At 39.6% G+C, this 23,100-nt stretch overlaps 1 pseudogene; it reads right to left on the bottom strand.

Annotated features, from left to right (window-relative positions):
* Positions 1-1,615: 1,615 nt before the first annotated feature.
* On the bottom strand, positions 1,616-2,637 carry LOC144250513 (proline-rich nuclear receptor coactivator 1 pseudogene; annotated as a pseudogene).
* Between the last annotated feature and the right edge of the window lie 20,463 nt (positions 2,638-23,100).

Below are 23,100 nucleotides of genomic sequence, written 5' to 3'. Positions count from 1 at the left end.
GTTGATTTTAAAGATGGCCTCAGCTAATTATTATCACCTAGTAATTTTTGAAAATCATTAAGAGTGTGTAGTCCCTTTACTCTTATTTGGAAGTTTTGAGGATGGATTGTGCACCCTTCTATTATATGACCTAGATATCAAACATCCTAGGGGATGTCTTTTGCACCTTTTCAGGTGTGATGCACAAAACCATTGCACTAAGTGAATTTTCTAATTGAGCAAAGACTTTCAAAAATACATTTGGGTTAGCATGAGCTAAAAGTATATCATCCATGAAATGAACAATATATGTATCAGGGAATTTCTCCCTCATAGGTGTGATAGCCTGTGCCACAAAATTTGACAAAGAGTTGGGCTATTACACATTCCCTCAGGCAACACCTTCCAGCAATATCTCCTTACTAGTTCTTTTAAATTTATTGCTTGGACATTGAAGGCAACTTTTTTTTAACAGTCATCTGGATGCAAAGGTATAGTGAAGTGTTGAGAGCCACAGCCAAAGAGGCCCCAGCAAACTTCCAGCTGTCAGCAAACTTCCAGCTGCCGGCTGATGATTGGCTTACAGCGGCCCCAGCAAACTTCTAGCTGCCAATTGATTGGCTCCTCTGCGGTGATGCTCATTGGGCTGTTTCCCCACCCTTTCAGACCATAGAGCTGCTCACTAAGGGACTTTTTTGGCTCTGCCCACACAACCCAGCCAATCGGCCTCAAGAGCAGGAGGAGTGGGGGAGGTTAAGAGGCTTGTGGGAAGCCAGTGATGGCAGTTGGGCTCTGAAGGTTTTCCTGAAGAGCTGTGTGGTTTGGGGTGTGTGTTCTAAAAATAAAGTTAGTTTCTTTTGACAAGTGGCTCCTGAATTGTGCCCAGCCAGACTGTGGCATTTGGTGGGCCACACAGGGAATGACTGAGGGTAAGTGATAAGGTAAATTGCTTGGACCTGAGGGCAGGGTGAGAGGATGAGTAGCCATTTTAAGATTCTTCTTTTGTTTTATTTCGCTTTTTTTAAAGGGGGGGGCAAATTATTAACATTACTTTGAAATTTGATTACAACCAATTTTGTTGGCATTAAAATTAGAGTCATTTTAAATTTGAATAATGGCTTACGTACCAAAACTCAGAAATTAAGTTTGGCAAAAATGGGAATAGTTTTCCAGTAATTACAGATCAGAAGGCAGAAATCAATTTTGGGAAAACAGACAAAACCCATGTTTACAATGATTGTGCCACAGATTTAAACTTCAGTAGTGCATTAGTAAACTTCACATTTGGATCTTCACTTTTGAGATTTGAGAGCTGTTTCTTGGAAAAAAAAATCTCAGTACCTTGTGCAAATAAATCAGTCTTCCATGTGCCTTAGAGCACACACTTAAAATTTCTCCACTGTATATATACAAAACACCTACCACATTGGCAGGTCAAAATACATAACTTTCATAACAAAACTATAATGTACCTCTCAAGTATGAACAATATACACATAATATGTGGTATACAGTACTTACAAAATATAAAATATAATACAAGCTGTTTGTATGTAACTTTTTAAGCTCATCTTTTGAACCTATAGGTTGCAACAAGGCAAATTTCCAATTCTGTACCAATTTTTTAGAGTCCAAAGATTTGGGGAAAACTGTTTTACACACATAGTGAAATCTGAAATCTAAGTTTGAACTTTGAGGAGCGTTTTTAAGTGTACTGCCATAAGCTCCCTGTTTTGGTTGGAATTTTCAACAGTGCTTCCCATCCAGTGACTAGGAGGCTTTGGAAGAACACTAGGAGAAGGTGGATCACTAAACTTTGCCCCAGCATAATTTTCCTTTGGGCTCACTTCAGTTAGAAATGGTGATTTCTTCAAATGCATATATTTAATGTTCTCATTTTTAAAAGGCTTTTTTTCCTGCTTCTGAATTCTATCAGGCGAAACAGAATCCTGACAAAAGTTATTTTCATTCCTTTTTGCAGAGGTGATCTTGGTTAGTGGCAAGTGATATTTGCTTTTCTGTCTGTTTATCTTTGGTTGTTCACACAAGTGTATACCATGAACAAGCTGGCCATGGGGAAAGGTAATTTTCTCCAATTTTCCCATCTTTGATTTTAAAACCTCTTTTCTCAGCGGGGGTTGGCCGGGTACCCCGGGCCACAGCGGCCGAGGGACGGAGCTCGCTTCCTCAGTTCTGGTTGCGGCTGCAGGATTCGGGACCCAGACGGTGGCCTGGCCCGGGACCTCCTGCACTCCGATCCGGCCAGTAGCTGGGCTCTGGCCGCCCTCCAGGTTTGGCTGGTGCTGCTGGTACTGATGGAAGCGACTGGGTAGCTGCCCCGACAGGCTGGCCCGCACCTTTTTTTTCCCCGCTTTCTTGGCGCTGCCCGCGGGGTGTCTCTGGCAGCGACCAGGCTACCATTGGGCAGAGCTGCTGGAGCGCGAGGCTGGGGAGTCAGACAGGGGCCGTCTCCCCCTAGGAAGTAAGGGAGGAAGAGGGTTGGAGGCAGTGCCTGGGGGTCTGGGATCCGAGGTAAAGGCAGCGGTGCCGTGGTCACCATCGGGAGGGCCCCAAAGTAACCACGGCGGAAAAGCCAAGCAGGGCAAGATGGCCGCCCAGGACGAGCGGCTCCCGCTGCAGGACAGAGACGACAGTCATAGAGCTAGGAGGCAGGCAGCTCGGCAAGAAGAGAAAGAGGAAGTGAAGGCAGTGATCATAGGGTGGCAGCGGCTGCTGCTGCTAAAAGAGCCACAGAAGAGCACGGACTATGACTCCGGCGGAGGCGGCACAGCAACCCGCTTTTGTTTTAAGTTGCCTGTCCCTGGAGATGAGTGAGATGGAAGAAAAACCGCTCACATCTGAGGAAAAACTATTTGCATCTGAGGAACAGATAGGGAGAAAGGATGATGGACATTTCAGGAGGATAGAAAGGCTGATATAATGATTTTGTGTTGTTCCATTTTTGTTTCATTCTGTCTTGGTTTTGTTTGGCGTCATCTTGTTGGGTTGTATTATAGTAGAAATATGAGATCAGAAATTAGTAAAAAACAAACTGAAATAGTGTTAAGTAAATTGTTAGAGGAAGGAGGCATCCCAGTAAAATCAAGAGCAGTAAGGGCATACGATGATACAATACAAAAATGTAGCCCATGGCTTTTTAAGGAGGAGTTGTTAAATATATCACAATGGAACCATCATGGTGAAGATTTAAAAAGAATAGAAAAGAAAAGCCCAGGGACTCTGCCAGTTGGCACATTGACATTGTGGATGTTCGTATCTTGTTTGCTTAGTCCAAAGCCTTCAGTTCAGACAATGGTAGAGGAAGGAGAAGACATATTGATTCAAGTAAAAGAGAAGGTCTCTCAAGTTAGTCAGACAGAGGAAAAGATTCAAGTAAAAGAGAAGGTCTTTCGAGCTAGTCAGACAGAGGAAGAAAGTTTAGAGCAGAAAAAGCCATCAGGGGAAAAGTTACAACAGGAGACTGCTACTAACACCTTTCTATCACCAGAGGGTGTAAGTGTCCAACCAATAGCACCACCTCCATATGCTGGGAGGCTCCCAACCCCTGCAGTTGATAGTTGGGATCCTGAGACAGGATCTCAAATATTAACATGCTCTGTATTTGAGCAGGCAGGAGGGCAGCAAATTCACCATGCTTTAAATTTCAAAAAAGTGAAGCAGCTAAAAGAGGATGTAACAACCTATGGCCCTCAAGCACCCTTTACTGTAAGCATGGTCAAATCCATTACCAACTTGAACATGACACCAGCAGATTGGGCTAATATGTGTAAAGCTGTGCTAAATGGAGGACAATACCTGTTATGGAAGGTTGCCAACGAGGAATTTTGCAAGGAGTCGGCTAGGCAAAATGCAGCAGCAGGTTATCCTCAGAGAAATCTAGATATGTTGTTAGGAAAGGGACCTTATGAGGATTAGCAGCAACAAATTGCATATGATCCTGGCATATACATACAAATTGCTGTAGATGCCATTAGGACATGGAAGACTTTACAAGGACATGGAGGTTTACAAGGTCAATTATCTAAAGTAATACAAGGAGCTAATGAACCTTACGTTGAATTTGTAGATAGGCTTATTCAAACAGCTACCAGAGTTTGGGGAATACAGAACAAGCAATGCCATTAATAAAACAACTGGCTTATGAGCAAGTGAATCGTTGGTGCAGAGAAGTCATTAGACCATGGAAACATGAAGATTTAAACACATATATTAAATTATGTAGAGACATTAATGAATAAGGGCAAGTCGTGGCAGCTGCAGTACAACAGGTTTTAGATGCCAGGCCAAAAACATGCTACAATTGTGAACAAACAGGACATTTTAAAAGGAATTGCCTCATAGAAGGAGGGTTTAACAAAACTAGGTATCAAAGGAGTAGAATACTGGGTATTTGCCCACGATGCCATAGAGGGAGACATTGGGCTAATGAATGCCGTTCTCAAACCACCATAGAGGGTACTCCATTACCCCAAAACGAACAAAAACCAGGTGTCTATCCACGATATCGTGGAGAAAGGCATCGGGCTCCATTGCCAAAAATGGTCAGCGGGGCCCAGTGCTCTGGGGCCCAAGACCACAAATATACAGAGCACTGGATGAACCCAGCAACACCATCAGGGTAGTGCCCAGGACACATTGTCCATTAAATCCCTCACTAGACAAACCAGAGGAAGCGCAGGTTTGGACATCTGCACCACCGCCAGAACAGTACTAACTCCAGAGATAAGAGTTCAAATCATTCCAACGGGGTAAAAGGACCTCTTCCCAAAGGAACAGTAGGCTTATTATTGGGACGCAGTTCTTCTACTCTAAAAGGACTTATGATAAGTCCTGGGGTAATTGATCCTGATTATGAAGGTGAAATAAAAATTATAGCCAGTTCTCCAAAGGATATATCAGTAATTTCACCAGGAGATAGAATAGCACAATTACTAATAATACCCAGCCTACATGATAAATTTTCCAGTCATACTGTAGAAAGAGGTTCCAAGGGATTAGGCTCCACAGGTGTAGATGGGGCTATGCTTTCTTTAAATTTAGATTCTCACCCCATGCTAAAACTAAATATTCAAGGACATGAATTTAATGGACTACTGGATACAGGTGCAGACCTTAGCATCATCTCTCGTCAAGAATGGCCAAAACATTGGCCATTATAACAAGCCACTCAAATGCAATGAAAATGGAAATCAATGATAAAAGAAGGAAGGAAAAATCCTACATCACATGGAAAATGAACAATATGTTACTGAATGAGCAATGGGTTATAGAAGACATAAAGGAGGAAATCAAAAAATTCTTAGAGATAAATGAAAATACAGACACAACATATCGGAATCTATGGGACACAAGGAAAGCAGTTTTAAGAGGGAAATTCATCGCCTGGAGGTCATACCTCAAAAAAAGGAAAAACCAACAAATAAATGAGCTCACACTCCATCTCAAAGACCTAGAAAAGGAAGAGCAAAACAACAGCAAATGTAGCAGAAGGCAAGAAATAATTAAAATCAGAGCGGAAATCAACAAAATTGAAACAAAAGAAACTATTGAAAAAATTAACAAAACTAAAAGTTGGTTCTTTGAAAAAATAAATAAGATCGACAGACCCCTAGCCATGCTAACGAAGAGAAGAAGAGAGAGAACTCAAATTACTAACATACGGGATGAAAAAGGCAATATTACAACAGACACTACAGAAATACAGAAGACAATTAGAAATTATTTTGAAAACCTATATTCCAATAAAATAGAGGATAGTGAAGACATCGATAAATTCCTTAAGTCATATGATTTGCCCAGACTGAGTCAGGAGGATACCCACAACTTAAACAGACCAATATCAATAGATGAAATAGAAGAAGCAATCAAAAGACTACCAACCAAGAAAAGCCCAGGGCCGGATGGGTATACAGCGGAGTTTTACAAAACCTTTAAAGAAGAATTAATACCAATACTTTTCAAGTTATTTCAGGAAATAGAAAAAGAGGGAGAACTTCCAAATTCATTCTATGAGGCCAACATCACCCTGATTCCGAAACCTGACAAAGACACCTCAAAGAAAGAAAACTACAGACCAATATCTCTGATGAACCTAGATGCAAAAATCCTCAATAAAATTCTGGCGAATCGGATACAAAGGCACATCAAAAAAATTGTACACCATGATCAAGTAGGATTCATCCCTGGGATGCAAGGATGGTTCAATATATGGAAATCAATAAATGTTATTCACCACATCAATCGACTTAAAGATAAGAACCATATGATCATCTCAATAGATGCAGAAAAAGCATTCGACAAAGTACAGCATCCCTTTATGTTCAAAACACTAGAAAAACTAGGGATAACAGTATCTTACCTCGACATTGTAAAAGCTATTTATGCCAAGCCTCAGGCTAGCATCATTCCCAATGGAGAAAAATTGAAGGCATTCCCCCTAAAATCTGGAACAAGACAGGGATGCCCTCTATCACAACTTCTATTCAATATAGTTCTCGAAATACTGGCCAGAGCAATTAGACAGACGAAAGAAATTAAAGGCATAAAAATAGGAAAAGAAGAACTTAAATTATCACTATTTGTGGATGACATGATTCTATACCTAGAAGAACCAAAAGGGTCTACAAAAAAACTACTAGAACTAATAAATGAATTCAGCAAAGTGGCAGGATATAAAATTAACACACATAAATCAAAGGCATTTCTGTATATCAGCGACAAAACTTCAGAAATGGAAATGAGGAAAAACGCTCCATTCACAATATCCTCAAAAAAAAAAAATACTTGGGAATCAACCTAACAAAAGAGGTGAAAGATCTATACAATGAAAACTACAAAACCCTAAAGAGAGAAGTAGAAGAAGATCTTAGAAGATGGAAAAATATACCCTGTTCATGGATAGGCATAACTAACATCATCAAAATGGCGATATTACCAAAAGTTCTCTATAGGTTTAATGCAATCCCAATCAAAATCCCAACGGCATTTCTTGTAGAAATAGATAAAGCAATCATGAAATTCATATGGAAAAATAAAAGACCCAGAATAGCAAAAGCAATTCTAAGCAGGAAGAGTGAATCAGGCGGTATAGCGACACCAGATTTCAAACTATATTACAGAGCAATAGTAACAAAAACAGCATGGTACTGGTACCAAAACAGGCGGGTGGACCAATGGTACAGAATAGAAGACACAGAAACCAATCCACAATATTACAACTATCTTATATTTGATAAAGGGGCTAAAAGCATGCAATGGAGGAAGGATAGCATCTTCAACAAATGGTGCTGGGAAAACTGGAAATCCATTTGCAACAAAATGAATCTGAATCCCCTCCTCTCGCCATGCACAAAAGTTAACTCAAAGTGGATCAAGGAGCTAGATATCAAATCAGAGACTCTGCGTCTGATAGAAGATAAAGTTGGCTCCGATCTACATATAGTGGGGTCAGGTTCCAAATTCCTTAACAGGACACCCATAGCACAAGAGTTAATAACAAGAATCAATAAATGGGACTTACTTAAACTGAAAAGTTTTTTCTCAGCAAGAGAAACAATAAGAGAGGTAAATAGGGAGCCTACATCATGGGAACAAATTTTTACTCCTCACACCTCAGATAGAGCCCTAATATCCAGAGTATACAAAGAACTCAAAAAATTAAACAATAAGAAAACAAATAACCCAATCAACAAATGGGCCAAAGACCTGAACAGACACTTCTCAGAGGAGGACATACAATCAATCAACAAGTACATGAAAAAATGCTCACCATCTCTAGCAGTCAGAGAAATGCAAATCAAAACCACCCTAAGATACCATCTCACTCCAGTAAGATTGGCAGCCATTATGAAGTCAAACAACAACAAGTGCTGGCGAGGATGTGGGGAAAAGGGTACTCTTGTACATTGCTGGTGGGACTGCAAACTAGTGTGGCCAATTTGGAAAGCAGTTTGGAGATTCCTGGGAAAGCTGGGAATGGATCCACCATTTGACCCAGCCATTGCCCTTCTCGGACTATTCCCTGAAGACCTTAAAAGAGCTTACTACAGGGATACTGCCACATCGATGTTCATAGCGGCACAATTCACAATTGCCAGACTGTGGAACCAACCCAGATGCCCTTCAATAGATGAATGGATAAAAAAAAATGTGGCATTTATACACCATGGAATATTACGCAGCACTAAAAAGTGACAAAATCATGGATTTTGCAGGGAAATGGATGGCACTAGAGCAGATTATGCTTAGTGAAGCTAGCCAATCCCTAAAAAACAAATACCAAATGTCTTCTTTGATATAATGAGAACAACCAAGAACAGAGCAGGGAGGAAGAGCAGGAAGATAAGATCAGCATTAAACAGATACACTAGGTAGGAGGGAAAGGGAGAGAAAAGGGAAATTGCATGGTAATGGAGGGAGACCCTCGTTGTTATATAAAATCACACATAAGAGGTTGCGAGGGGAACGGGTAAATAAATAAGGAGAGAAATGAAATACAGTAGATGGGGTAGAGAGAGAAGATGGGAGGGGAGGGGAGGGAGGATAGTAGAGGATAGGAAAGATAGCAGAATACAACAGTTACTAATAGGGCATTATGTAAAAATGTGGATGTGTAACAGATGAGATTCTGCAATCTGTATTTGGGGTAAAAATGGGAGTTCATAACCAACTTGAATCTAATGTATGAAACATATGTCAAGAGCTTTGTAATGTTTTGAACAACCACTAAAAAAAAAAAAAAAACAAAGGGTATATCAGTAATTTCACCAGGAGATAGAATAGCACAGTTACTAATAATACCAAGCCTACATGATAAATTTTCCAGTCATGCTGTAGAAAGAGGTTCCAAGGGATTAGGCTCCACAGGTGTAGATTGGGCTATGCTTTCTTTAAATTTAATTTAAAGAATTAGTGGGCTACTGGATACAGGTGCAGACCTTAGCATCATCTCTCGTCAAGAATGGCCAAAACATTGGCCATTACAACAAGCCACTCAAACGCTTTGAGGCCTAGGAGTGGTGACTAATCCCCATAGAAGTGCAATGGTATTAGATTGGAAGGATCCTGAAGGATGTGAAGGAACTATACAGCCATATGCGTTGGATCATCTTCCTGTAAATTTATGGGGACGACATGTCTTAGATCAATTAGGTTTGACATTAACAAATAATATCAATCAAAATGCACCCACTATTATGGCTAGACAAGGTTTTAGGAAAGGAAAAACATTAGAAAAACAAGAACAAGGTATAGCAGCACCAATACAAATAGATCAAGGAACAGACAGACATGGGTTGGATTTTCACAAAGGGCCACTGAGACAATAAAAATTACATGGAAATCAGAAAGACCAGTATGGGTTCCTCAGTGGCCCTTGACTAAAGAAAAGATACAAGTATCCCATCATCTGGTCAAACAACAATTAGCGGAAGGACATATACAACCTTCTATATCTCCCCATAATACTCCCATTTTTGTCATCAAAAAGAAATCTGGTAAATGGAGATTATTGCAAGATTTAAGAGCCATTAATAATGAGATGGTTATTATGGGACCTGCTCAATCGGGGATTCCTCAATTGTCTGCTTTGCCAAAAACTTGGTATGTTTTAGTTATAGATATTAAAGATTTTTTTTTTCAATTCCAATTCATCCTGAGGATAGTCCATGTTTTGCATTTACTATCCCTGCACTGAATCATGAAGGTCCTGATCAGAGATATTAATGGAAAGTACTCCCTCAAGGGATGGCTAACAGCCCAACTATGTGTCAAATTTATGTTAACAAAGCAATCCAGCCACTTAGAAATCAAAATCCTGAACTACAAATATTTCACCATATGGATGATGTATTATTAGCACACAAAACTAAAAAGACATTGCTAGAATGTTATGCCACACTTACAAACTTATTAAAAAATTATAATCTAGAGATAGCAATAGATAAAGTACAATTAAATTTTCCAATTAATTATTTAGGAGTTCTATTATCCTCAACCATGGTCCTTCCACCAAAAATTCAAATACGAGTAGATCAACTCAAATCACTTAATGACTTTCAAAAGTTATTAGGAGACATAAATTGGATAAGGCCTTATCTAGGTATACCAACCGGAGAGTTGGGACCTTTATTTGATATCCTAAAAGGTCCATCAGATCCAAAATCACCCCGAATGTTAACGCCTGAAGCAAGAAAGGCATTAAAAATCATTGAAACATATATGGAAAATATGCATTTAGATAGAATTGATATGTTTGCCTTTATTATTTATTGTACTACCAACAAAAAATATTCCTACAGGAGTATTTTGGCAAGAAGGTCCATTATTATGGATACATTTATCTTATTCTCCTAACACTATTCTTACTAGGTATCCTGAAGCTGTAGGACAATTAATACTCAAAGGAATAAAAACAGCAAAGGGAGTATTTGGAATTTCTCCCAGTAAAATTATTACTCCATATACTATGAATCAAATTGATGAATTAGCTAATGATTTAAATACTTGGGCAATAATCATGTGCAAATCTAATGTTTCATTTGATAACCACTTACCATCTAATCCTTTATTGTCTTTTTGGTCATTGCATCCTGTAATTTTTCAAAAAATGACAAGAAAAACACCTATCATGAATGCTCCAAATATATTCACTGATTGGTCAAATAATGGTACAGCAGCAATAGTTACACCTGATCGAACTTTTACATTTTTAGTACCCAAACAATCATCTCAAAAGGTAGAGCTTAATGCAGTATTACAAGCTTTTGTGATGTTTAAAGATTCTGTATTTAATTTATTTTCTGATAGTCAGTATATAGTTAATGCTATAGTATCCCTTGAAGATGCTGGTAGGATTTCCCATTCTTCTACTGTTTTCTCTTTGTTTTCCACTATACAAAGTTTAATCTGGGACAGAAAAGATCCATTCTTTATAGGACATATCAGGGCACATACAGGATTTCCTGGAGCCCTTAGTTTGGGCAATGATTTAGCAGATAAAACTACACATGACATACATATTTTCTCTACACTAGAAAAGGTATAAATTTTCATAAAAGGTTCCATGTCAATGCTAATACTTTACAAAAGTGTTTTAAAATAACTAAGGAACAAGCTAGACAAATAATAAAACAATGTCAAAATTGTGTGACCTTTTTACCACAAGTTAATCTTGGAGTCAATCCTAGAGGATTGATACCTAACCATATTTGGCAGATGGACGTCACACACTTGCCAGAATTTGGAAAATTAAAATATTTGCATGTTACAGTTGATACTTCTTCTGGATTTTTGATGGGCTCCCTTCATGCCGGAGAAAAAACTAAAGATGTTATAGCTCATTGCTTACAAAATTTTGCCACTGTGGGCATTCCAAAACAGTTAAAAACAGATAATGCCCCTGGTTATACATCTACCTCTTTTAAAAAATTTTGCTCATCATTTGGCATTACTCATATAACAGGAATCCCATACAATCCACAGGGACAAGGCATAGTTGAAAGAGCTCATCAAACTATTAAAATGTACTTATTAAAGCAAAAAGACGGAATTGGGAAGGGGTATATATTCCCCAAAGATAAACTTAAAATAACACTCTTTACTCTAAACTTTTTAAATTTGGATTCATCAGGACTTAGTGCTGCAGAAAGGCATAAGTGTCCAAAAAATGTACATAAGCCCAAGGTACTTTGGAAAGATATTCTAACAGGACAATGGAAAGGTCCTGACCCAGTAATTGTCTGGAGTCAGGGGTCTGTTTGTGTGTTTCCACAGGAAGAACAGCAGCCGATTTGGATTCCGGAGAGATTAACTAAAGTCCTGACCCAGTGATTGTCTGGAGTCGGGGGCCTGTTTGTGTGTTTCCACAGAGAGAACAGCAGCCGATTTGGATTCCAAAAAGATTAACTAAAGCGATTTCTACAGACCAAAAAGAAGATGATTTGGCTCAAATCCATAACAGCTGATATCCAAAACTCCAATTTGGCTATCCTTACATCTGCGACAGAACCAGGATGCTTTTTTCAATATCTATTTTATTATTGCCCTTTTCCATATCATGAAGTTCTATTTTGTTTTTTGAGCTCATACAGACCTAGGTTAATGTTTTGCTGATCAGTTCTATTTTTTATTTTTTGACTATAGAGTTTTTAAACATTGCAATGGAGATTTCACCTGTAAAAAGTTATAAGGCCTTTACTATTATGTTATGTGTTGTATGCATTATATTATGTGTGCACACTTGTGTTTTGTGTTATGTTTGAATGTATGAATGTCCATATATCATATATGATGAGCACTCATGAAAAAATGGATCCAAATATTTTTTTTATTCACGTGATTTAAATGGTTTAATTTAAATTGGGTAAATAACTGTTAAGAATTGTTTTAATATGTAAACAAAAACGGAGGTTAACAGATCTGTTTACTTTCACCTTTCCTTTTCATTATATTTAATAATTCTCTTCAAGATACTGTAAATTGTTAAGAAAATTGTTTTCTTTTAGTGACTTCTGGAATGTTACACAATTTTTTCTTTAGCCATTATTGCCAGAATTCCTATCTTCATCCCAGTGCTGGTGAAGACAATGTAAATTGTTAAGAATATTGTTTTCTTTTAGTGCCTTCTGGAATGTTACATAATTTTTTCTTTAGCCATTATTGCCAAAATTCCTATCTTCATCCTAGTGCCAGTGAAGACAAAGATAAAACTAATCTACAGCTTCTGCAATAGCCATCACTGAACTGCTTGCAGAACTTGCCTAGACTATGTGTCACTTGTATGCATTGTGAACTCACTTGTATGCATTGTGAACTATCTGTTGGTGCAGCGACTTGTGGTAGTGTTGGGGTATTTTTGCTGATGATGTCATCAGTGGTACAATTTTTCCTAAAGGAGCCGTCAATTGGCTTGGTGTACCTTCCTCCCTTCTGCTTGTCATGATCGTTCAGCTAAAATTTGGGGGCCAACAGAGGTGAGGCAAAGAACTTCACCCCCCCGCTGGTACAAAGACCTCTCCACAGGTGTGGCTGTATACTGGACCGGTAGTCAATGACGGGTAAGATCCAATTACAATGGTACTAACCTAAGACAGGAGGCTGACGCCCTGAGGTCAGCTCATCCAAAGACGAGTAAGGACCATATGTAGTATTGGACAACCTAAGGCAGGCACGGTCCCCAAGCCACATGCTTGTTGTTTAAACAGAGAGGGGGAGATGTTGAGAGCCATAGCCAAAGGGGCCCCAGCAAACTTCCAGCTGCCAGCTGATGATTGTCTCACAGCGGCCCCAGCAACATCTAGCTGATTGGCTCCTCTGCAGTGATGTTCATTGGGCCGTTTCCCTGCCCTTCAGACTGCCAGCTGATGATTGGCTCACAGCGGCCCCAGCAACATCTAGCTGATTGACTCCTCCATGGAGCTGCTCATTGGGCTGTTTCCCTGTCCTTTCAGGCCATGGAGCTGCTCATTGGGGGACTTCTTTGGCTCCGCCCACACGACCCAGCCAATCGGCCCCAAGAGCAGGAGGATTGTGGGAGGTGGTGAGGTTGGTGTGGGTGAGAGGCTTGTGGAAGCCGGTGGTGGCAGTTGGGCTCTGAGGGTTTTTTCCTGAGGAGCTGTTTTGTTTGGCGTTTGTAGTTCTAAAAATAAAGTTAGTTTTTTTTTGACAAGTGGATAATGTTGAATACAAGTGGTGAGAGGTGGCTGGGGATATAGCTCAGTTGGTAAAGTGCTTGCCTCACATGCTAAAGGTCTTGAGTTCAATCTCTAGCACCACAAAAAAAAAAAAGAGAGAGAAAACACTCAAGTGGTGAAAGAAGCCATCTTGTCTTGCTCCAGTTTTTAGAGGGAATGCTTTCAATTTTTCTGTTTAGAATAATATTGGCCTTGAGTTTAGCGTATATAGCTTTTACAATGTTGAGGTATGCTCCTACTACCCCTAGTTTTTCTAGTGTTTTGAACATAAAGGGGTGCTGTATTTTGTCAAATGCTTTTTCTGCATCTGTTGAGATAATCGTATGATTCTTGTCTTTAAGTCTATTGATGCAATGAATTATGTTTATTGATTTCTGAATGTTCAACCAACCTTGCATCCCTGGGATAAACCCATTTGTGGTGTACTATCTTTTTAATATTTTTCTATGCAATTTACCAATTTTTTTAAGTTGTGATTGACACAATACCTTTATTTAATTTATTTATTTATATGTGGTGCTGAGGGTGGAACCCAGGGCCTGCACATGCTAGGTGAGCTCTCTACCACTGAGCTACAACCCCAGCCCAATTTGCCAAATTTTATTGAGAATTTTTGCACCTATGTTCCTCATGGATATTGGTCTGAAGTTTTCTTTTCTTGATGTGTGTTTGTTTGGTTTTGATATCATGGTGATACTAGCCTCGTAGAATAAGTTTGGAAGGGTTCCCTCCTCTTCTATTTCATGGAGTGATTTGAGGATCATTGGTGTTAATTCTTTGAAGGTCTTGTAGAAGTTGGCTGAGAATCTCTCTGGTCCTTGACTTTTTTGATTGGTAGGCTTTTGATGGCATCTTCTATTTCATTGCTTGAAACTGATCTGTTAAAATTGTGTGTGTCTTCTTGATTCAGTTTGTGTAGTTCATATGTCTCTAGAAATTTGTCGATGTCTTCAGGATTGGTATATTTTGAATGTCCAGTTTTTAATTCCAATAAAATTTTCCACTCCCTACCCCCTGTTTTTCATTCACCCACCTTGTAGACAACCTGCCTGTCTGATTTATTGGTTTCATGCCACAAAGCAGCCAGGAAAATGACCTCCTCTATTCTACCACCTTGAAAAACCATAGAAAGACCTCATTTTAATGACATCCGACATGACCCAATTTTCAAGTGGTTTAATTCACTTTTTTTACCACTGTGACCAAAGATCTTTAGAAGAAAATTTTAGTGAAGAAAAAGTGGATTTGGTGCTTGAGGTTTCAGAAAGAAAAACCCCACTCAACAAGGACAAAATATAATCTCCAAAGACACATCTTCAGTGACCCTCCTCCTCCAGTCACGCCCTACCTGCCTATGGTTAGCACCCAGTCAATCCATTCAAGTGGACTAATGACTGATTAGGTTCTCCAAACCCAATCATTTCACTTCTAAATGTTCTGGTATGGTCACATAAGAGCTTTTGGGGACACCTCAGATTGAAACCATAACACCGGTTAAGTTCAGATACTGAGGTACCAGGGACTAGGACTGGAACACATGTTTTTTAAGGGGACACATTTCTCTCATAACACCCCTTCTGCATGAACCCATTCAACCATAAAAACCACCCATCAGATATGTCCAATGAGAGTCTGTTAAAGATGAGACCACAGAATCAGAGGGTCCCACTGGGGTTTCAAAAGAGAAAGAAAAGGATAATAAGTGGATCATCTGGGATTTTTAGGTCAGTGAAACTATTCATAATACTGAAATGGTAGGTGCATGACAATTTGCCATTTTAAAAACTAAGTCATCAAGTGCGTACAATATTCAACACTATGGATTATGATTAATAATGACATGTCAAAATTGGTTTACCAATTGTAACAAGTATATCACAATAAGATAAGAAGTTAACAAAAAGAGGATAGAGAAAGGGGGTATGTTGGCACTCTATCTTCTGTTCCATTTCTCTATGAAGCAAAAATGTTCCAAAAATAAATATATGCATTGAAAAGGGCAAGTCAATGTCATTTTCCATATAAAGAGATTAAAGAAAATCATTGCTAACACACAGGATTTCCATTGTCCCAGTACATCTGATAACTGTTAGCATCAAAGTCAAGAGTCGAGGCTAATAACACCCTTCACTTTGGCAAGGAATGTTTACCAGGCTTGGCCAACACCACAGGATCAGCTGCTGACCTGGAGTTCATTCACTCTCCAAACTAGTCAAGGTTCATGTTGGAGGGAGTGGCTCAAATGGTAAAGAAGACAGCTGCATAAACAGAACCAACGGCCACAGTTATATCCCACAGTATATAAGTGCAAACTACCCAGCCATCACCACCTACCTGTAACACTAGCACCATGCTGGAATTTAAGCTGATTCTGGTGGCCTTGCTGGACTGCCTGAGTGCAGTGGTGTTGAAGTCTGGAAGCACAGGAGTCTCCAGGGGAAGCTGCCTCCCACTCCACTGCCCTTTCTTGGAAACTACCTGCAGCTGGAAAAGAATGAGATGTACAACAGCCTTGTGAAGGTCAAACCAGGCAAGGAGGTGGGTAGAATTGGGTGGGCTTGGGGGCTTCTCAGATTCACTATGGCTTTGTGGCAGAGGATTGACCAGGATGCATCTAATTCTTAGGACACAGGGATTTTTCAGGTTCAGCAGCAAGTTCCTGGCCAGAAAATTCCAGATCTTGGAATTTTTAGCTCCTTGAGTACCAGAGCCTGGGAAAAATGCATCCTGGACTCTGACATGAGGAAGCTGGACAGGAAATCAGCCCTCTAACCATTCCCATCCACCCCCTACAGATGCACTATGGCCCTGTGTTCACCATTCACTTGGGGACTCACCAGGTTGTAGTGGTGTATGGATATAATGCAGTGAAGGAGGTGCTGGTGGATCAGGCTAAGGAATTCAGTGGGAGAGACCAGCAGGCCACCTTTGACCACCTCTTCAAAGGCTATGGTGAGGGGTACACAGCATGGGGGGATGTGGGCAGACATACATGGTGTCTTGAATTTCCCCAGTTTTTCTTTTTTACTCACCTGTCCCTCAAGGTTGTGGAAACAGTGTCTGGTCTTCTCTCCACAGCTTATCAATGGTTGCTCCTTTTTATGTTTCCTCTGGGCTGTCTTAAGCTTTCTGTGTCTCAATTTCTCCCACCCTCTCTCTTCCTGTCTCCCTGTCTCATCACCCACTCATCATGTCAAATCCCCCTTTCTTTTCCCTGCTATGGCACTAATGAGATCTTTATGCTGGGCTCCCTGTTGAATGACTCCAAGTTCTTCTCCACACATGAGGATTTCAACTCCCAGCACTTACTGGATGAGAGGGGATTATGAGGAATTTCATGATTTAAAATCATATATTTCATTGGTTACAAAATTGTGCAAAAGCACAAGATGTATATGCAGGGGCATCATCTGTTTTTAATGAGCAGGCTTGTCCATAGTGACAAAGCAGAGTAATAAATAAGAAATGCAAGTAGATAGCTTTTTTAGACCTATAAGCATTAGCCCAAATAAACCCAGAGTGAGTATCAATGAAAATTGAATGAGCACATTGTACTCGTAAAAACCAAAAAGGGGACCTAGCCACTCTCATGTTAATAATGCCGTACATATTGTTTTATTTATAGTTAATGCACTCAACATGCAATACAAAATTAATACTCACAATTGGTCATCTGCCTTGGGTAGATATTTTATTCCCAAATAGCCATTACCAAAAATTTATGTGAAATATAGGGTTCCACCAGACCCAGAATAAGACCCTACTCCTCTGATCACATGGGGAACAGGATAGACTGTTATGCTTACACCAACAGGTGCTGTTTAGACTCCAGCTCCATGCATGAGACCTGTCAATTATGAGTTGGCTTCAGGGACTTCACAACCCAATCCCCAAGTTCCATTTTGACCTTGGATGAGGAGGACTCCACTGAACCGAAAGATGATCACCTTTCTCAAAAGAGAAGAAACACTATAAGAGGGCCCTAAGGTACTAGACCTCCTGTGACTTGGGGAGATATAAAATCATTAACAGCTTCAGATCAACAGCTGCTGGCTCATGGGGAAGCACTCCGAAAAATATGGTTACCGCTTTGTTTGCTAAACTTACACAAAACTCTGTGAATGTTTTCATCCTTAGAATAACGGTGTTCTGCTATTGTAGCCCAGCTGTGGGAAATCCAAAAAGAAAAAAAATCAGACTCCTTGTTCGTAGGTGGGTGTCTGTTACTGGGATTGTAATGTTATGCTTGTGACTGTCAATGCCTGCCCTATTTTTTTGCCTCCTCCAAAGAGGAAACAGGTATTATTCATCAAAAGGCCATATAAAACAAAAAAGGGGGGGCGCAGACACAGCATTTGCGCCCAGAAGTCTCTTCTCTGGAAAAGGCCTCAGCTTCCTGGGAACTACTTCCGGCCTCAGTTTCCTGGGAACTACTTCCGGCGCTTCTGCGTAGTGGTTGCTGTGAACCGGAAGTCTCCCGTCAATCAACTGCCAGCTGCACCACAGCCGCCATGGCTACTGCCTTTGATTCCACTGCTGCTAGCCTGCGGTAGCCTGGAGGTCTTCTTTCTGGGTGCTGCTGGATATAACTGAAGCTGATACATTGCTGACCCCTGGGGATGGCCTGGTGATGCTGCCCCCACAGCTACAGTGGCAGTTACGGCTGCAGCTGCTGCTGCTGCTGCTGATCCGCTGCCGGCTGCCAACAACCACCGCTAGTACCTCTGCTTCCACAGCCTACAGGACTGCTTCAGAGGAGACTACAGGTTTGTTTGTACGTGGCTACACATATTTTGGGACACCAGCCAGGGCCCGGGGGTCCAGGTGCCAGCAGGTTTACCACCATAAGAGCCTCTGTCTGGGGCCTCAAGCTGGGACCTGCAGGTCCAGTGTGGGGGTGCATGTGGGTTTGGAGGAGCCTGGGGTCTTCCTGCTGAGAGTGCTGATGGCGCTTGTCTTGCTGCTGCATCTTGAGTTTGCTCCTTTACATGAGTGTATCCCTGGTAGTCTCTCTGCAGGTAGAAGCGGCATTGAGATCTTGGGACTGCAGCGTGGCTGAGCCTGTGGAAGCCCAGATCCATGGGATACAGTCTGGGCTTTATGATGGCTGATCTGGGTTTGGTGATCCCGAGAGATGTCAGAGACAGGGCTGAGAACTGACAGAGACAGTTCAACTTTCCAGAAAAATTTATTTTATTTTATTTTAAATCTCTCTACCATATTTGGAACCGGGGTTTTTTATGCATCAGTGTGTGGAGGACAATGATATATGAATAGGGTTTTGCATTTTTGTTGTACTCTTATGTCTTTAACTTTTTTCTCTTTGTTCATATTCTTCCCCTCTCTTGTCTATTTTCTTTCCAACTTTCCTCCAACCAACAGCCAATCTCTGTCAGCTCCTCTTCCACTCTTCCTGTGAATTTTTACTGTGAGCTTCTCTCTTCCCTGTTGCATCACATGACTAAACCAATCAGGATCACTCCAAGTGAATTTGGAGACTAAATAAAGACACAGACACAGAAAGTAACTTTTCTTTGAGTTCAGTAACTGCTTTTCAGCTGCAGTTCCCACAAGGGGGGCAAGGCAGGCAAAAAAAAAAAATAGAATGGGGAGCATGAACCCTTTTATTGGGGAGAAGCCATTCAAATAAGCCAAGGGATCTGGTTTTAGGGGGTTGAGTCTAGCCTTGCTGTCAGCAAGTTGACTGACATCTAGGAAGGCCACGCCCATCTCATGTGCTGTGTGGGGATCATAGGCAGTGCAAGCGAAAAGACTCTTACTGTTGCCCACCCAAAGAGAGGGGCAACATGGGTTCAGTCCACCCTGTGTGCTCAATGCTCATAGTTCACACACACAGCCCATGGCTGGCTTGCCACAGCTTCACATTCTCATCACTCAAGACTAAGAGGTACTTGGTTCCTATGTGGCAGCTTCCCCCTTTCTTAATATAAAAAAAGGCAATTAGGGAATTATATCTTTCAGACACTAGACTCTTGGTCTGAGATTATCATGATCTACTATTGAAACACAAAAGAAGTTAATAGAAAATATCATTTTAATAACATAATTAACTTTGGAAGATCCAGTTTATTGTTATTACTTTGCCAACACTCATCAGAAGATTCTTAATCTTTTCCCAATTTTATTGTGAAGCATTGCATTTGGCCATAGTAACACAGACATTTTTGTTTGGCATGGCATTTAAGCCTTTCCACAAACCATAGAGCAGGGGGCTCATTTGCATTATTCATTACAGTGGCTTCTAGAGCATTTTTATTGATTTAAAAAAATAAATGACAGTGGAATGCATTACAATTCTTATTACACATATACAGTACAATTTTTCATATCTCTGGTTGTATATAAAGTATGTTGACACCAATTTGTGTCTTCATACATGTACCTTGGATAATGATGTCCATCACATTCCACCATCCTTGCTAATCCCCTGCCCCATCCCTTTCCCTCCCACCCCTCTGCCCTATCTAGAATTCATCTATTCCTCCCATACTTCCCCTTCTACTCCACTATGAGTCAGCCTCCTTATATCAGAAAAAACATTTGGCATTTGTTTTTTTCTTTTGGGGGGAGAGGGTTGGCTAACTTCACTTAGCATTATCTTCTCCAACACCACCCATTTACCTGCAAATGCCATGATTTTATTCTCTTTTATTTCTGAGTAATATTCCATTGTGTATATATGCCACATATTTTTTATCCATTCTTCTACTGAAGAGCATTGAGCTTGGCTCCACAGTTTAGCTATTGTGAATTGTGCTGCTATAAACATTGATGTGGCTGTGTCCCTGTAGTATGCTGGTTTTAAGTCTTTGGGGTATAGACCGAGGAGAGGGATAGCTGGGTCAAATGGTGGGTCCATTTCCAGATTTCCAAGGAATCTCCATACTGCTTTCCATATTGGCTTCATCAATTTGCAGTCCCATCAGCAGTCTATGAGTGTACCTTTTTCCCCACATTCATCCACTTAGAAAAGGTGCCAATTTCTATTGTAGAATGAGTAGGGCAATAATACATTGGTGGATATTTTATGTAACTGACTGGCCTTTATAGGAAAGTTATATTTCAACAATCTTTCTATTTGGACAATTGTCCAGATATATAATCTTAATTACTAAGGATCAGCATAATAAGCTTATTTAAGTTTCTCATATGATGTCTTTTGCTCAGAAAATACTCCCAGACAGCCTGTTTACCGTAGGATCAACATATAGGTATAACTGACCATTACAGTCAGTACAAGTAATCTAGTTATATGGGTGGACTTTCCAGTACACATTGCAACGTATGTTAAAAGTGGACCTAAGAAATGGGTCCATATAAGTTTGTTCATAAGTTTTACTTACCTGACAAGCCTGTGAAGCTGCATGGCTATAAACTCTGCAGCTGAAAATTTACCTTCCTGAGCCAGGATTTTCAGTCATTTTAACAATGACTGGTTTAAACTCTATCTTTTGAAATTTGATTTAATTTATTGATCATGTTCAGTAGCAGTATGACTCAACATTACAATTAAGAAAAAAAATTAAAATATTTTGTAAGATCTATTATGTGCCTGTAGGGTCTTGTTCCTCCCGCTGTTTTAATGTATTAACATTGAATGAAAGGCTGGCATAAATCATAATATCATTAGTGTGAATTATAGACAATAGTACAAGTATTTAAATGATAAAAAAGATTTGTTATCTCTAGCTGGTTGTGAGACTTGATGAAAGTAATTTAAAGGGACCATGGTAAATAGAAATTTGTCCTTTACTAAATGTAAGACTTGGTTTTTTACTTTAACAGAATTTCAAAAAATAAAGAATACAATAAGTTGTATATAAAAACTTGTATTTTGAAATTAGCTCTCGATTACCTTAAATAATTATCTTAATTTGGAATGAAGTTAAAGACAGAGTTTTAAAATTAGAAGTGGCAGTCTTTACTAGGGGCATGAGAAAAATATAGACATCTATACAAAATAGGAGGTACATATGCTAAATAAGCCTAGAGAAGATATTTTGGTTTTTCCATTAATAAAAAGTGAAATAGAGAAATGAATAGTCTTTTATCTACAAATGCATAAAAAAACTGTCATTATTGTTATCAAATTTAGTGATGACCTAAGTAGGGGGAGTATCTCAAATATTAATGGGTAAAAACAAATCAACAGTATTGTTTAAGAGAGTGATCTAATTTAGGATTTTATATAACATTGAGCTAGCAATGACATTTTGAGGGATTTTATGTCAAAACGATCTTTGTGTATAAAGAAACAGTTGTATGAGCATCCTTAATAATTTTATTTAATGTAGTAAAATTAGCTCTAATAATTATGTATAATTTATGACTTTACCAATTTTAAAAGCATTAATGTATGTAGGGCATTGTCTCATATTATTAAACTTGAGAAAAAGTCTATCATGTTAGATTTTAATTGAAATTAGATATTGGCTATTGAGCTGATTTATTTATGGCTGTCTGTCTAATATTTTAGAGATAACTATTTTTGGAATTATTTTTTTAAGTGATAAACTGTTGACGGGGGCTCAAAGTAAGACCCTGTTTTAATATTTAGAGACTTTCAAAATATTTAAAAAATAATAGAAAAACAAAATTTACTTCTCTAAAGGAAAAAAATCCCCCATATCAATATTACATTAAAAATCTTGCCCTTTGTTTTCTCACTCTCCAAGTGAAGATTCCTAACATATAATCCCCCAAAAATCTTTACCTAATATTTCAAAATATAAAAATTCACGAAAACAATACCTGCCCCCAAAATCTACAAAAACACTTTTCCTGTGGGAGAGGACCAAACTAGCAATATATCCTTTACCAATCATCTTAATTTCTGTGGTACTTCCAATTTTCTAATTTCTCATTTTTTGATGTCTATTTCTTGTCCCCAGAATTGCAAAAAAGTTTAAGGTCACTGACTTTATTTTGTCTAATTTCCCCCCTTTTATAAATCCACCCTTGATACTCTGAAATCCTAAGCATGCTTAACTTCTGGAGAAAAATTCCAAATCCATTAAATTTCTAAAATTTACTCTGGAGGTCCCTGTTCGGGCACCAATTGTCACATCACACAACTAAACCAATCAGGGTCACTCCAAGTGAATTTTGGGACTAAATAAAGACACAGATACAGAAAGTACCTTTTCTTTGGGTTCAGTGACTGCTCTTCAGCTGCAGCTCCCACAAGGGGGACAAGGCAGGCAAGAAAGAGAGCAAGGAGCATGTGCTGAACCCTTTTATTAGGGGAGAAGCCATTCAAATAAGCCAAGAGGTAGGGTTTCAGAGGGTTGAGTCTAGCTTCGTGAATCCTTGCTGTCAGCAGGTTGACTGACATCTAGGAAGGCCACACCCATCTCATGTGTTGTGTGGGGATCATAGGCAGATCAAG

The sequence above is a fragment of the Urocitellus parryii genome, chromosome 15, assembly GCF_045843805.1.
Source record: "Urocitellus parryii isolate mUroPar1 chromosome 15, mUroPar1.hap1, whole genome shotgun sequence".
Taxonomy (NCBI): Eukaryota; Metazoa; Chordata; class Mammalia; order Rodentia; family Sciuridae; genus Urocitellus; species Urocitellus parryii.
The sequence above is the reverse complement of the archived record's forward strand: the minus strand, read 5'-3'. Positions and strand labels throughout refer to the sequence as shown.